Source organism: Wyeomyia smithii, chromosome 3, assembly GCF_029784165.1.
Source record: "Wyeomyia smithii strain HCP4-BCI-WySm-NY-G18 chromosome 3, ASM2978416v1, whole genome shotgun sequence".
Lineage (NCBI taxonomy): Eukaryota > Metazoa > Arthropoda > Insecta > Diptera > Culicidae > Wyeomyia > Wyeomyia smithii.
In genome coordinates, this window is record NC_073696.1 from 209,979,812 (window position 1) to 209,992,103 (window position 12,292).

Genomic DNA, 12,292 nt, shown 5'->3' on the forward strand with positions numbered 1-12,292 from the left:
AGTTTGATAATTGTCACTAGCAGCAAACAATAAACAAAAATCAATTTTGATTTGAGCTGCTTCAGATCTAATTTCTTGCAGCGATTCCGTAACGTTTTTTCACTAATTTATAAAGTTTATTACCTGGTTTTCGTACTTATATATCGCAAATGAACCTCTAAGCTGCTGTATCTAGTGAAGAAACGATAAAAATTGTATAATTTACTTAAGTATTCAATGCTTTCTGCTACATTACAGCTCCCGGGCAATATGCCCCACCGCTAGCCCGGCTGATTTGTTCATTGCTTTAGTGTTTGCTTCTGAGACTTCAAGCGCTGTTTCACTCCGCATGCTGAGCTGGCATATGAAGCTACTGCATGGGGCATATTATGCTGCATCTGGGGCGTTTTGCCCCGGTAGATTGGAAATAGTCAGCCTATATACCAGAGAGACGCCGAGACACTCATCGTTAAAGCAACTGTCAACATCAAAACGGATAACGGCAATGCAAAATTATACAACTCGCCCGTTTTGATGTTGACAGTTGCTTTAACGGTGAGTGTCTCGGCGTCTCTCTGGTGTATAGGCTTACTAATTGGAAAGCTTGCAATTTTGTCAAATTTTTTGGTAAAATTTTGGCGTTTTTGTGTAATAGTAATTACGAAACAAAATAATAGCAGTGCATTACCACCTAAATAGTGTATCCAACTGCATGAAAGATTTGTTGTTTGTGATAAACATAGCTATTATATTGACAATGTTCCTTAGGGGGGGCGTATTATACCTGTTTACCCTAAGTCCCTCCGTGCACGACAAATTCAGCGTGACGAGAGCCACGGGCACTGGATTAAAATTTAAGGCGCAGCAAGAAGCAAGATCGTCACTGTTCTCCCGAGTTCGAAACACTCTCATTTGTGATGTTCAAACTGTCCTGGAAGTATCCTATGACTTTTAGGACCTTTGGAAGGTGGAGGAAGGTGAGCTTCCTCCCGAGGTTTAAAACAAGACTCCGTAGTCTCCAGTTATCTTATTGTCTCCAGTTATCTTATCGGCACCGCAAGTTGTAGGATGTCGTTTTTTAGACAACAGCTCCTAAACTCGGGCCTGATGGCGAGGGTCCGGGCTAAAAGTTGATTTTTTATGTGTTTGAGTTTGTTTTTGACCCCACAAGTTTGCCATGAAAGAAGGTGGTTCTCTGCGTGTTAAGTTACCCTAACGCAAAAGGCTAGAGTACTGTGGTAGGGCGCCAGGTATTCCACAAGCTCTGTTAGCGACTGAGAATTTGTTAAACCCCCTCCCTCCACCATATATCTACTGGCATGGGTTGCATTACACATTAACTTAGGGTTTCAGGGCCGGCGGTTGATGTGGGTAGTGTGGGTAGTGCTACCCACTCGGAAAATATCCCTGTGGGTACTTACCCACACGGAATTACCGGACAAAACCAAAAAAGTAATGTTTTCTATGTTCGAAACTTAAAATTGCCGCGTACATGTGCGAGCGACCGCTTTTGATGGATTTCGTTGAGCGAGAGTTTATTAAGCAACAGTTTCCATGCATTTCCAAGCGATTTGCTATCAAACAAAATTTCGATTTCAAAAACTCCAGGAGCTACCCTTCTGCATTTTTTTCGTTGGTGACACTGTAAGTGATGCCTTACCAGAAGTCCGATTAAGTTTAAATTTTGGATGGAGACTTTTTTCGAAGAGACAGAACTGTTGGGCCTTAACATTTGCATTAAAAAAATGTACAAAAATTGTTGATTTTTCATAGGTTTACCTTTACACGCACTAACGAAACAATTCATGCAGCATCAATCATAGTAACCCATGGGTCAGCAGAAAAAATTTAACTCGAACTCTAACCGTGATGGCGAAAACAGTGAAACTATTTTATTCAGAAGTGTGCGCGTTCATAGAACGGTATCTCATCGCGTCAAAAACGGCTCTTGTAACACTTTGTGGACATCGGATACGCCCGTTTCAGCATCTACAATATCTTGGCACTATTGGACAACAATCGAAGCATCGAAAGAAAGCCCGGTTCCGAACGGCCGATGACCCTAAGCGATAAGAAGCTCAAAAGGATGCGGAAGAGGAAGACCGAGGAAAAAGTGGCTACATCGCTGCGTGCGCTTGGTCAGGATGTTGGTGCCACCGGACAACCTGCGAAAATGGCAACGACTGGCAGGGCACTTCGTATTTTACTTCCTCCACGAAGGAAGTGAGCTCCAAAGTGAAGTTCATTTGACACATCAAGCTCCCTACAAAGGTGCTGCTGTGGCAGACAATCAGCGAGAAGGGGTTTTCGAAGCCGCTCTTCTTTCGCTCCGGACTAGCCGTGAACGGGGAAATTTATAGTAAGAAATGCCGGTCGGAAGTTACGTCGTTCATCAAGGAATACCATAAGAGCGAAAACGCGGTGTGCTGGCTAGATCTGCTGTCAGCGCACTACTCGAAGCAATCGTTGGAGAAAACGGAGCGTCCCCTAGTTGCGCCGCATCGAGAGTTTCTGAACAGAACTAAAGTGTAAGATCTACTCAAACAAGTTTGTCGCGAAAATTCATTAATGAATCGAAGAAAGGACTCAAAAACTTGCCTACACACATGTTTTCGTCCGCCATGGCGATTGTTCTGGTTAACTGCCGGAAGGCCACCGTTGAACCTTCCCTATTCTTAACTACCCACTCGGGAAAATAGTGTGACGCCAACTCTGTAGGGTTTTAATCATTAGATTTTACGTAACAGCCATGGTTAAGAGCTATTACAATAATCCTCCTCTCCAGGGGCTTCAACTATTTCAGTGCTCAATGACACAGTGCAACAAAAATTCACTTTTTCTTCTGCTTTGGCTTCTATTTATGACTTTTTTATGTATTTTGACGCAAAAACAAACTCTCCCCGAATTCGACCACATTTCACCTTGAGGGGCAACAGTGGCGCCACTTTGAATTTCTAAGAAATCAGAAATGTTTTTTCGACGCCATTTTGTTTTAAAGCCATATATCAAAATTCTAATATATAATGCCTTGTTCACACTACGCCGCATTTCACCTGATATCGCCAGATGATAAAGGATATCACCTCGGGTGTTCACACTACAGTCAGATCATATGGTTTGACACTTGATTTGGTAATTGAAAAGAGATGAGAACAAAATCAGGTCAAGGCGAAAACAAGACAACAAGAGCGATGTAATTAGAATATAGATGACAGTTAGTAGGCTCGCACCAACGCGAACTCTCATATGCAATTGTCAAAATTTGCGGGATGACAAGAGCAAAAATATTTCCTTCCTTCTTTTTCGCATACAACGCGAATTTCGTAGGGTTGTAGGGTTGTAGGGTTGCGTCAAATGTCTTTTGGCCGTGATGCCAACTGCTGCAAATCTATAATATCATGTAGCCGTGGTGATATCCGATGACAACTCGATTGTATGGGATATCAGGTAATATGGATGGTGATATGGCCTCGATAGCACGAATCGCCTGATATCAGGTGATATGTGGTGTAGTGTGAACGGGGTATAAAAATGATAGTTAAAATCCGTCTTATATTAAATGATAAAATCTCAAGAATCGATTGGTAGGTGTCTGATCTACGTAAAATGTCAGCAACAAGTCAATTTTGCCCCTGTTCCCCTATAATACTGGAATAGGTTTATCTCGACGCTAGACTAACTTATTTGAAATCTGTTTAATGTAATAACGTTTGACCTTAAAAAAAAGGACAAAAATTGCCAATTCTTCATGGGTTTACCTTTAATCGCAATGACGAAACTACTCATGCATCATCAATCATAGTAACCCATGAGTTAGCAAAAAAAATTTACAACCCTATCAGTCAAACTATAACTGTGATGGCGAAAAAAGTGAAGCTACTCCGTTCAGAAGTGTGCGCGTTCAAAGAACGGTACCCCGTCGCGTCAAAAACGGACATCGTGCGGCAATTTGTGGACGCCGGGTATACGCGTTCCAGCATCTACAACATTTTGACACTATTGGACAACGATCAGAGTATCGAAAGAAAGCCCGGTTCCGGACGGCCAACGACCCCGAGTGACAAGAAGCTTCAAAGGATGCTGAAGAGGAAGACCGAGAAAAAAGTGGCTAAATCGTTGCGTTCACTTGGCCGGGAGGTTGGTGCATGCGGTAAAACGTGAAAAAGTATATGGGGAACATGGACATACATGTCAGGAAGCGGCAGTACCGTCCACTGGTCTCGGAGCTGTAGGCAATGACGCAGCAACAGCGGTTGGATAAGATGGTCAAGTAGATTTTCCCGGCGAATCGCGACGCGGCAGTGGTGATGGACGACGAGATCTATCTCTCCCTGGATGACAACGACTGGCAGGGTACTTCGTTTTTCAATTCTCCCACGAAGGAAGTGAGCTCCGAGGTGAAATTTACTTCACACACCAAGTTCCCCAAAAAGGTGCTACTGTGGCTGACAATCAGCGAGAAGGGGATGTCAAAGCCGCTCTTCTTTCGCTCCGGGCTGGCCGTAAACGGGGAAATTCATAGTACGAAGTACCTGCCAGAAGTTGCGTCGTTCATCAAGAAATATCATAAGGGCGAAGACACGGTGTTCTGTCCAGATTTGGCGTCGGTCCACTACCCGAAGCGATCGTTTGGAGTAGATGGAGCGGCTAAATATCGATGAGGTATCGAAGTCGGCGAATCCACCCAACGTCCCCCAGCTGCGTTCCATCGAGAATTTCTGGGCAAACTTGAAGCGCAAGATCTTTCCAACAATTTTGTCGCGAAAACGGAGGAGGAATTAATAATAAAAAAACGAAGAAAGAGCTTCAAAACATGCCTTTTTTCCTCTGTGTGGACTCATCACTGCGACCAGAGACATTTGATCTATTGTGATATTGCCCAGGTGTTTTCTGTATTCCGCACTTCATATTATTGTCAGTATCACTATTGAAGTGAGTGATACGCTTTTCATTTATATCCGTGCTTGTGTGTGAGAGTTTACCCTTTTGTTTCCAAGCTTACTGCTCTGCTATACCAAGCCTCTTTCTATCCTACCAATATCGCCAAATTACAATTCCCTGAACTGAGGCTACACCTAATGTTCTTCTCTGGCCAGGTTTATTCTAAGAGGGATTGATTATGTCAAGAGGAAGGAGTCTTATCGAAACCTCGTTCTTCGTGCCTACATCGCCAATTATAATTCCCTGTAAAGGATAAATATTCCTGAGATCAGTTTTATTATAAGACGGACTTATTTTGTCAAGAGGAAGGAGTCTTATCGAAACCTCGTTTCTCCAGCGCCATAATTACCATTCCCTGAAGAGAAGTTATACGTTACTCAGAACAGTTTTATTATAAGAGCGACTTTTTTTGTTAGAATGAAAGTTAGCAGGGGTACTATATAATTTAGCTTGAAGGAAGAGTATGTTGTGGAGAGCCTGATACTCAAAGTTACAATAAGAATCTGTTTTCACATTGCTACGTAGAGATGGCCGGGCTTCGGGTTTAAATTTTTTTGAAAATGTCGATCCAGCGACCCTACTGACATTAACAGTCTCTCCCGAGCCGAGACTCGAACCCACGACAACTGAGGTTCGTTAGACCAGCAACGTACCTCGAGACCAACTGGGCGACCATCTCTATTGCTACGATAAGTTCTCTTTATAGTCTTTATAGTTACAAAAAAACGAGAGTTGAAAAAAGTTTACGGAAATGAATGGTTCCGTCGCTCCAAGGTAATTTCGATGTTGACGACTGCCCACGTAAAGGAAGGCTAATAACATTGTAGATTAGGGATGTTACGGATATCCGCATCCGCATGAAAATTGACATCCGCATCCGTATCCGCATTATACCAAGTTTTCCTTGGGGTCAGGACATGGTCATGTGAAATAAGCTGAATAAAACACAAGGGATGCTACGATTATCCGCATCCGCATCCGCGAATGCGGATCATCCGCAAGAAAATTGACATACGCATCTACATTTGCATCCGTTATCACATATTCGCATCCGCATCCGCATCTGCAGATGTCCGAAAAATTACATCCGTAACATCCCTGTTGCAGACGCTAAATTGAAGGAATGAGTCGATGAGGATTCATGTCAAAGGCAGCAACAGCTTGCTTCGCTATGAAGAGCCATTTCCAAGCTGTTGCATGCTTTAGGAATGATTCAACAACAAGAAACTTGGGTGTCGTATGATTCGATGCCAAGGAACGTTAAGTGTCGTATTCTAGCCTGTGAACAACTGCTTCAGTGGAAAAGCTGATCGAATGCTACGTTTTTTTTCAGGGGTGGTTGAATTTTTGTGACCAAATGCTACGAGGGGGGGAAGAAGGGGTTTGAAAATCATGAAAAAAATGCTACGTCATTTAAGTATGTTCCCTAACGGTATTCAAGCTCTGCAAGAAATATGGGATAAAGTTGTAACAAGCGATGGGCAATACTTTGATTACATTGTAACTAACTATTTTTTCAAAATAAAGTTGAATTTAAAAAAAATCATTAGGTGCACAGTTAGTTGCGCACCTCATTAACATAGTCATCGGTTAGTTATGGATGAGTTCATGATAGAAAATCGAGGGGACAAAAAGCAACAATCGAATGAGCTTTGATCGAAAACAATATTCGACGTTTAATAAAAAAACGTTTGATTGTGTTTCGATAATAATTCAACTGAAAAATGGGTTTATGCATCTGTCTGGTGGATACGTTTAATTGATGATCCAATGTGTCAGAATATTAAATTTTTAGATTGTGGGGAATGAAATCTAAAATTTAAAATATGTTTAATTCGATACAATGGGAAAATCGATTTACTCTTTCACAGTGCATCAATTCCCAGAATGAAGCTTCAAGGTTTCTTTAGTGTAATTGTAATACATCGTAACCCTAAAATATATGGATGACATAAATCCGCTTACGTAAATGTCTCGCAAACTGTACATTTTAATTATGATTATAACCACCCTACTGCTCCACCCATTTGACCATGTATGTATTTGTGCACTCGCGGAAAACTCATCCCTAGTAATCGTACACGAGAACAAGAACGCACAGCGAGAGCTAGTGAGAGAGAAAAAAAGAGAGGTAGCGCGAGAGGAAAATAGTCTCAACCACTTTCCGCATGGGGCCACATGAATGATGATGTTTGAGTTTGTCGTTTAGCCTTCGGCTCAGCGGTGTTTCGCAAACCGATATGCAGCAAGGAAACCGCCTTTTTCCTTTCAGTCTTCTCTTTTCGTTCCCGGTGGAAGCACACGAAGCGACTACTAGTGGTGCACAATCGGGAGGTCGGGCGGTGGAAAATTCGTGTCAAGCGTTAGCAGAAACCATCATTTGAAAGAAGCAGCAGGAAGAACAAAACAACAAAACTCTAATTCTTTTCTTCACTCTGCATGTGTGAGATTTTTCTTTTCGGCCCCTTATTTTCCAGTGCTTGTTCGTGATTTTATCTCGCTTCGGTGTGAAGGAGTGCGGAAAACAGAGCAGTCGAAAGTGATAATTTTCTTGCACGGCTAAGCGGAGCCCCAGCAAACATATTCGCAGTGGAATAAAAGGGTACGTTTGTTTTTCTGTTGTTATTTACCGTTTACTGTAAATGTGGGCATTGCTATGCTGGAAAACGAGGGGCGTGCTGTGTGGTATTTGCAATTTCTACCGATTTAAGAGGTGAAAAAAAGAAGTGCGATTCGCTGCCGAATAGTGCCGTAGCACGGCAATTGACATTTTCTGGCTGGCGGATACTTAAGAAGACATGCCGCTGCACGGCATGTGCCGTGAAAAACTTTCCGAATGGTGTCGCAATCATTGGGCAGAAGAAAATAAACCATTTTAGCGTTATGAATGTTACACTGAGTGATTGCTTGGCCTATCCAGTGTTGACAAGTTTGACGCTGCTGGTGGCGAATCAAAACTGTGTACATTCACTAATTGCCTGGTAATGATGCTGGATTTCTCACCTTTCGGCTACAAGTAACGAAACCAGCAAGCATTTGTATTTATTTATTGACTAGTAGAACGGAAGTGGACTTATGAATTTGTCTATGATGCTGTTTCACCTTTCTCTAAGAATGGTATGGCAATCACTGTCGAAAACGAAGTTCTAAAGGTGGGCAATCATCATATACCACTCGACTCAGTCTGATAATCAGAGCTTTTTCTGTATGTGAATATGTTGTGACTTACTCCAATCTTATCAATTTTTCTCAGAGATTACTGGACCGATTTTTAAATTATAGTTTCAAATGAAAGTCTAGTCGCCTTATAGGTTGCTATTGATTTTTTAAAAACATTATATATCAAAATGTAAAAATAACGAAACTCGATTACATCAAAAATTATGGACCCATTTGAACAAAATTAGTCTTAAACCTTAAATGAAATTCATAGAGTTTAATCGTGTGATTCGAATGGTACGTAAAGAAACGTGATATAAAAATGAGATGTTTCATTAGAACCCGGCATGTTAACTATTAATGTTTCAATTTTCATTGTCAATTTTTCAAAAACTATTGAACTATTCACCAACTCTAAATCTGGTAAATTTCTTGTCAAAGTCGGTAAGGTTAACCAAAATCGTAGCGTACTACAACTTAACAAACTACATGCTGCTAAGAAAGCTTATTTCTTTCTTCTAGAGAGAAAAACCTACGGCTACTATCAACATATAGTAATTATTATGCTAAGTCAGTGCGTCTTGAGCTGCCCGACAAATCAGACGTATTTTCGGTTGCTTGTGGACTGGTCTTTGACTGCCTATAGCTTCAAAGTTTGTGTTTTGTCAGTGTGTCTTTTAAAGATTACCTGGAAGTTAACTTACATCAGTCTTTCTCAAGACTACCTATTTCTTTCTTTCTCAATACTTGCAATTTGATATTATTTTTGAACTTTTTTCGTATCACCTGAAATAGCAGGACGAAAAAAGAAACCACGCATCGCTACGGGGAGGAAAAGAGAGGCATCTCTTTCTGAAACTAGCTTATGCAGTGAAAATTTATATGATATTCTGCCTGAGCAAGAAGCCGGCGAAATTGAAATGTTCGAAAGTGAAACTATTCAAAGTGAAATTTCTGTAAAAAAGGAGAAAGTTCCACCTATTGTGGTAACTATTGCTTCTGAATTTAATATTTTTAAAAGAGAACTTTCTACGTTTCTCTCCGACGTCAAAGTTACTTATCAAATTGGCCGAAGAGGCGAATGCCGTTTACTGGCCCAAACATTGAAAGATTGGAATCGTCTTATTTAGTATTTAACTGAAAAGATGTATAATTTTTTTACATATGATACGAAGAGCGCCAAGCCGTTCAAGGTCGTATTGAAAGGTCTCACCAACGATCAAACCGTTGATGAGATCAAAATTACTTTGACAGAATTACTTGGTATAGCCCCTACCCAAGTAATTCTAATGAAACAAAAATCACGAGGCGAAAACAGTCAGCGAACTGGAATTTCGCTTGTAAACTATTTAATTCATTTTAACCGCAGTGAGGTTAATAACTTCAAGTTTTTTGAAAGAGCACATGCTTTATATAACGTACGTGTAAAATAGGAAGCTTATAGGAAGTTTGGCGGAGGTGAAAAGCATATCACCCAATGCCGTATTTGCCAACGTTATGGCCATGGTTCAAAGTTCTGTAACATGGACCAAAAATGCTTGATTTGTGGAGACTCTTCTCACAAAAAGGACACATGTCCTGTGAAAGAGAGTAAAAATTTTCGCTGTGCGAATTGTAACGGCAACCACATGTCGAATTTATATCAATGCCCAGTCCGTTTAGCGATTGTTAAGGCAAGGCAAGGTGAACAAAATTCAATTCCCCAATTAACCCGCTCCCGCTCACAAGGTTTATCAATAAAATTAATAGCTTCACTAGAAAATTCAAGCTGAACACTTTGTAGACTAACTAAAATTACTGTCAACTGTAGAATTTTGAAGAAAATGCCCAATGATGCTCTGAGGCAGCATATAAAAGTTTATGGAACAATCGTAAGTACAACAAACTATTTTATGTCAAGATATGATGATTATAATTCTTGGTGCTCTAGAGTCACCATGAGCGGGAAAGGGTTAAAACAAGCTTCAAAACTAAATTCTCCAAGCGTACCAGTGACGCATAGTTTACCTGCTCCTTTGCATATCCGTTTAACATATGCACAGGTTACAGGTAGTTCGAACATTCTACCGCCTAATGTTGGTAGTTCGAAAATGACCGTTAATATGGGTAAGCAAAACACGCTAGAAAATAATTGTACACCTATTACCCCAGCTAATATTACTACCGAAAATATTTTTTCTAATGTCAACTGCCTGGGGCCTATTACGGTAGGTTAACTTTCTTTTCTTCAACAGGCAATGTTCGATCTCATGAACGCCATGTTGCAGGCAAAATCAATGTTTGAAACCATTCAAATAGGTACCAATTTTACAATTAAAATTGTTTCTAATTTAAAATTTAGCAATGATTTTAAATAAACCGATCAAAATTTTAAATTGGAATGCTCGCTCATTGAAGGCCAATGAGAATGAGCTTTTTAATTTTTTAACAGTAAATAATGTGCATATTGCAATTATTACTGAAACATTTTTGAAACCTAACATGAAATTAAAATATGATCCCAATTACGTGGTTCATAGATATGATAGGATTCAGGGTTCCGGCGGTGGAGTTGCAATTGTTATTCATCGCCGAATCAAACATCGTGCTCTTCCCCATCTTGAGACGAAAGTTATTGAAACTTTGGGAATTGAAGTTCAAACTGAACTTTGGATTTTATTTATTGCCGCAGCATATTTACCATTTCAATGCACACGCGAGCACAAAGATTATTTTAAAGGTGATTTACAAAAACTCACCAGAAATCGTTCGAAATTTTTTATAATCGGCAATTTTAACGCTAAACATCGATCATGGAATAATTCTCAAAGTAATTCCAACGGCAAAATTTTATTCAATGATTGTTCTTCAGGATACTATTCTATTTTGTCTCCGAATAGTCCTACATGCTTTTCTTCTGTAAGAAACCCTTCAACAATTGATTTGGTGCTAACAGATCAAAGTCATGTATGTGATGATTTGATCACACATGCTGACTTTGATTCTGACCATCTTTCAATAACTTTTTCTTTATCACATGAATCAGTTTTAAACCCTATGAGGCTAATTGGGAAAGATACAAAACTCATATTGAGAGAAATTTCAATAATGAGCTTGATTTGCAAAACGAAGTGAATATTGATTCCGCTTTAGAAGCATTAAAATGTGTAATTGTTGATGCCAGGAATTATTCTGTTCCAAAGGCTCAAGTGAAATTTGATTCAGCAATAATTGACGAAAATCTTCAACTTCTAATTCGTTTGAAAAATGTCCGCAGACGTCAATATCAACGTTCTCGTGACCCTGTTTTTAAAACTATTTATAAAGATTTACAGAAAGAGATTAAACATAGATTTACTCTTCTGCGAAATCAAAATTTTGAGACTAAAGTTGAAAAATTGAAACCATATTCAAAACCCTTTTGGAAGCTGTCGAAAATTCTTAAGAAACCTTCAAAGCCTATTCCAGTTTTAAAAGATGGTGAACGTTTTCTTGTATCCAATGAACAAAAGGCTCAAAGACTTGCTCAGCAGTTTGAGAGTGTTCATAACTCAAATTTGAATTTTGTGAGTCCAATTGAAAATGAAGTCACACGTCAATTTGATTTAATTTCTTCCCAGAATTTCTTACCTGCAGAAATAATTGAAACTAACTTGAATGAGATTAAATCAATTATTAAAAATTTCAAAAATATGAAAGCACCTGGTGACGATGGAATCTTTAATATATTAATCAAACATCTCCATGAGAGCACAATGGAATTTTTAGTGAAAATTTTCAGGTGCTGCTTCAAAATTGCATATTTTCCCAAATTATGGAAAAATGCAAAAATTACTCCCATTTTAAAACCGGATAAGAACCCAGCTGAAGTTTCAAGTTATCGACCAATCAGTTTGCTTTCTTCAATAAGTAAACTGTTTGAGAGAATTATTCTTAACAGAATGATGTCACACATCAACGAAAATTCAATTTTTGCAAATGAACAGTTTGGATTTCGCCATGGGCATTCCACAACTCATCAATTGCTCAGAGTTACTAATATGATACGAGCTAACAAATCTGAAGGTTATTCCACTGGAGCTGCTCTTTTAGACATAGAAAAAGCATTCGACAGTGTTTGGCATAAAGGTTTGATTGCGAAATTGCAAACATTTAATTTTCCAATATTCCTAATCAAAATTTTAAAAAATTATCTTACTGATCGAACTCTGCAGGTTGTCTATCAGAATTCAAA

The 12,292-nt window shown here is 39.5% G+C and overlaps 1 protein-coding gene across 1 annotated transcript in view; it reads left to right on the forward strand.

The window, feature by feature from the left end:
* Nucleotides 1-7,176: 7,176 nt before the first annotated feature.
* Nucleotides 7,177-12,292, forward strand: part of LOC129727809 (WSCD family member AAEL009094) — a 116,923-nt gene continuing 111,807 nt past the window's right edge. Inside the window, exon 1 of the mRNA XM_055686012.1 lies at nt 7,177-7,522. The gene's annotated coding sequence lies outside the window, so the exon portion shown is untranslated. The remainder of the gene's footprint in view (nt 7,523-12,292) is intronic.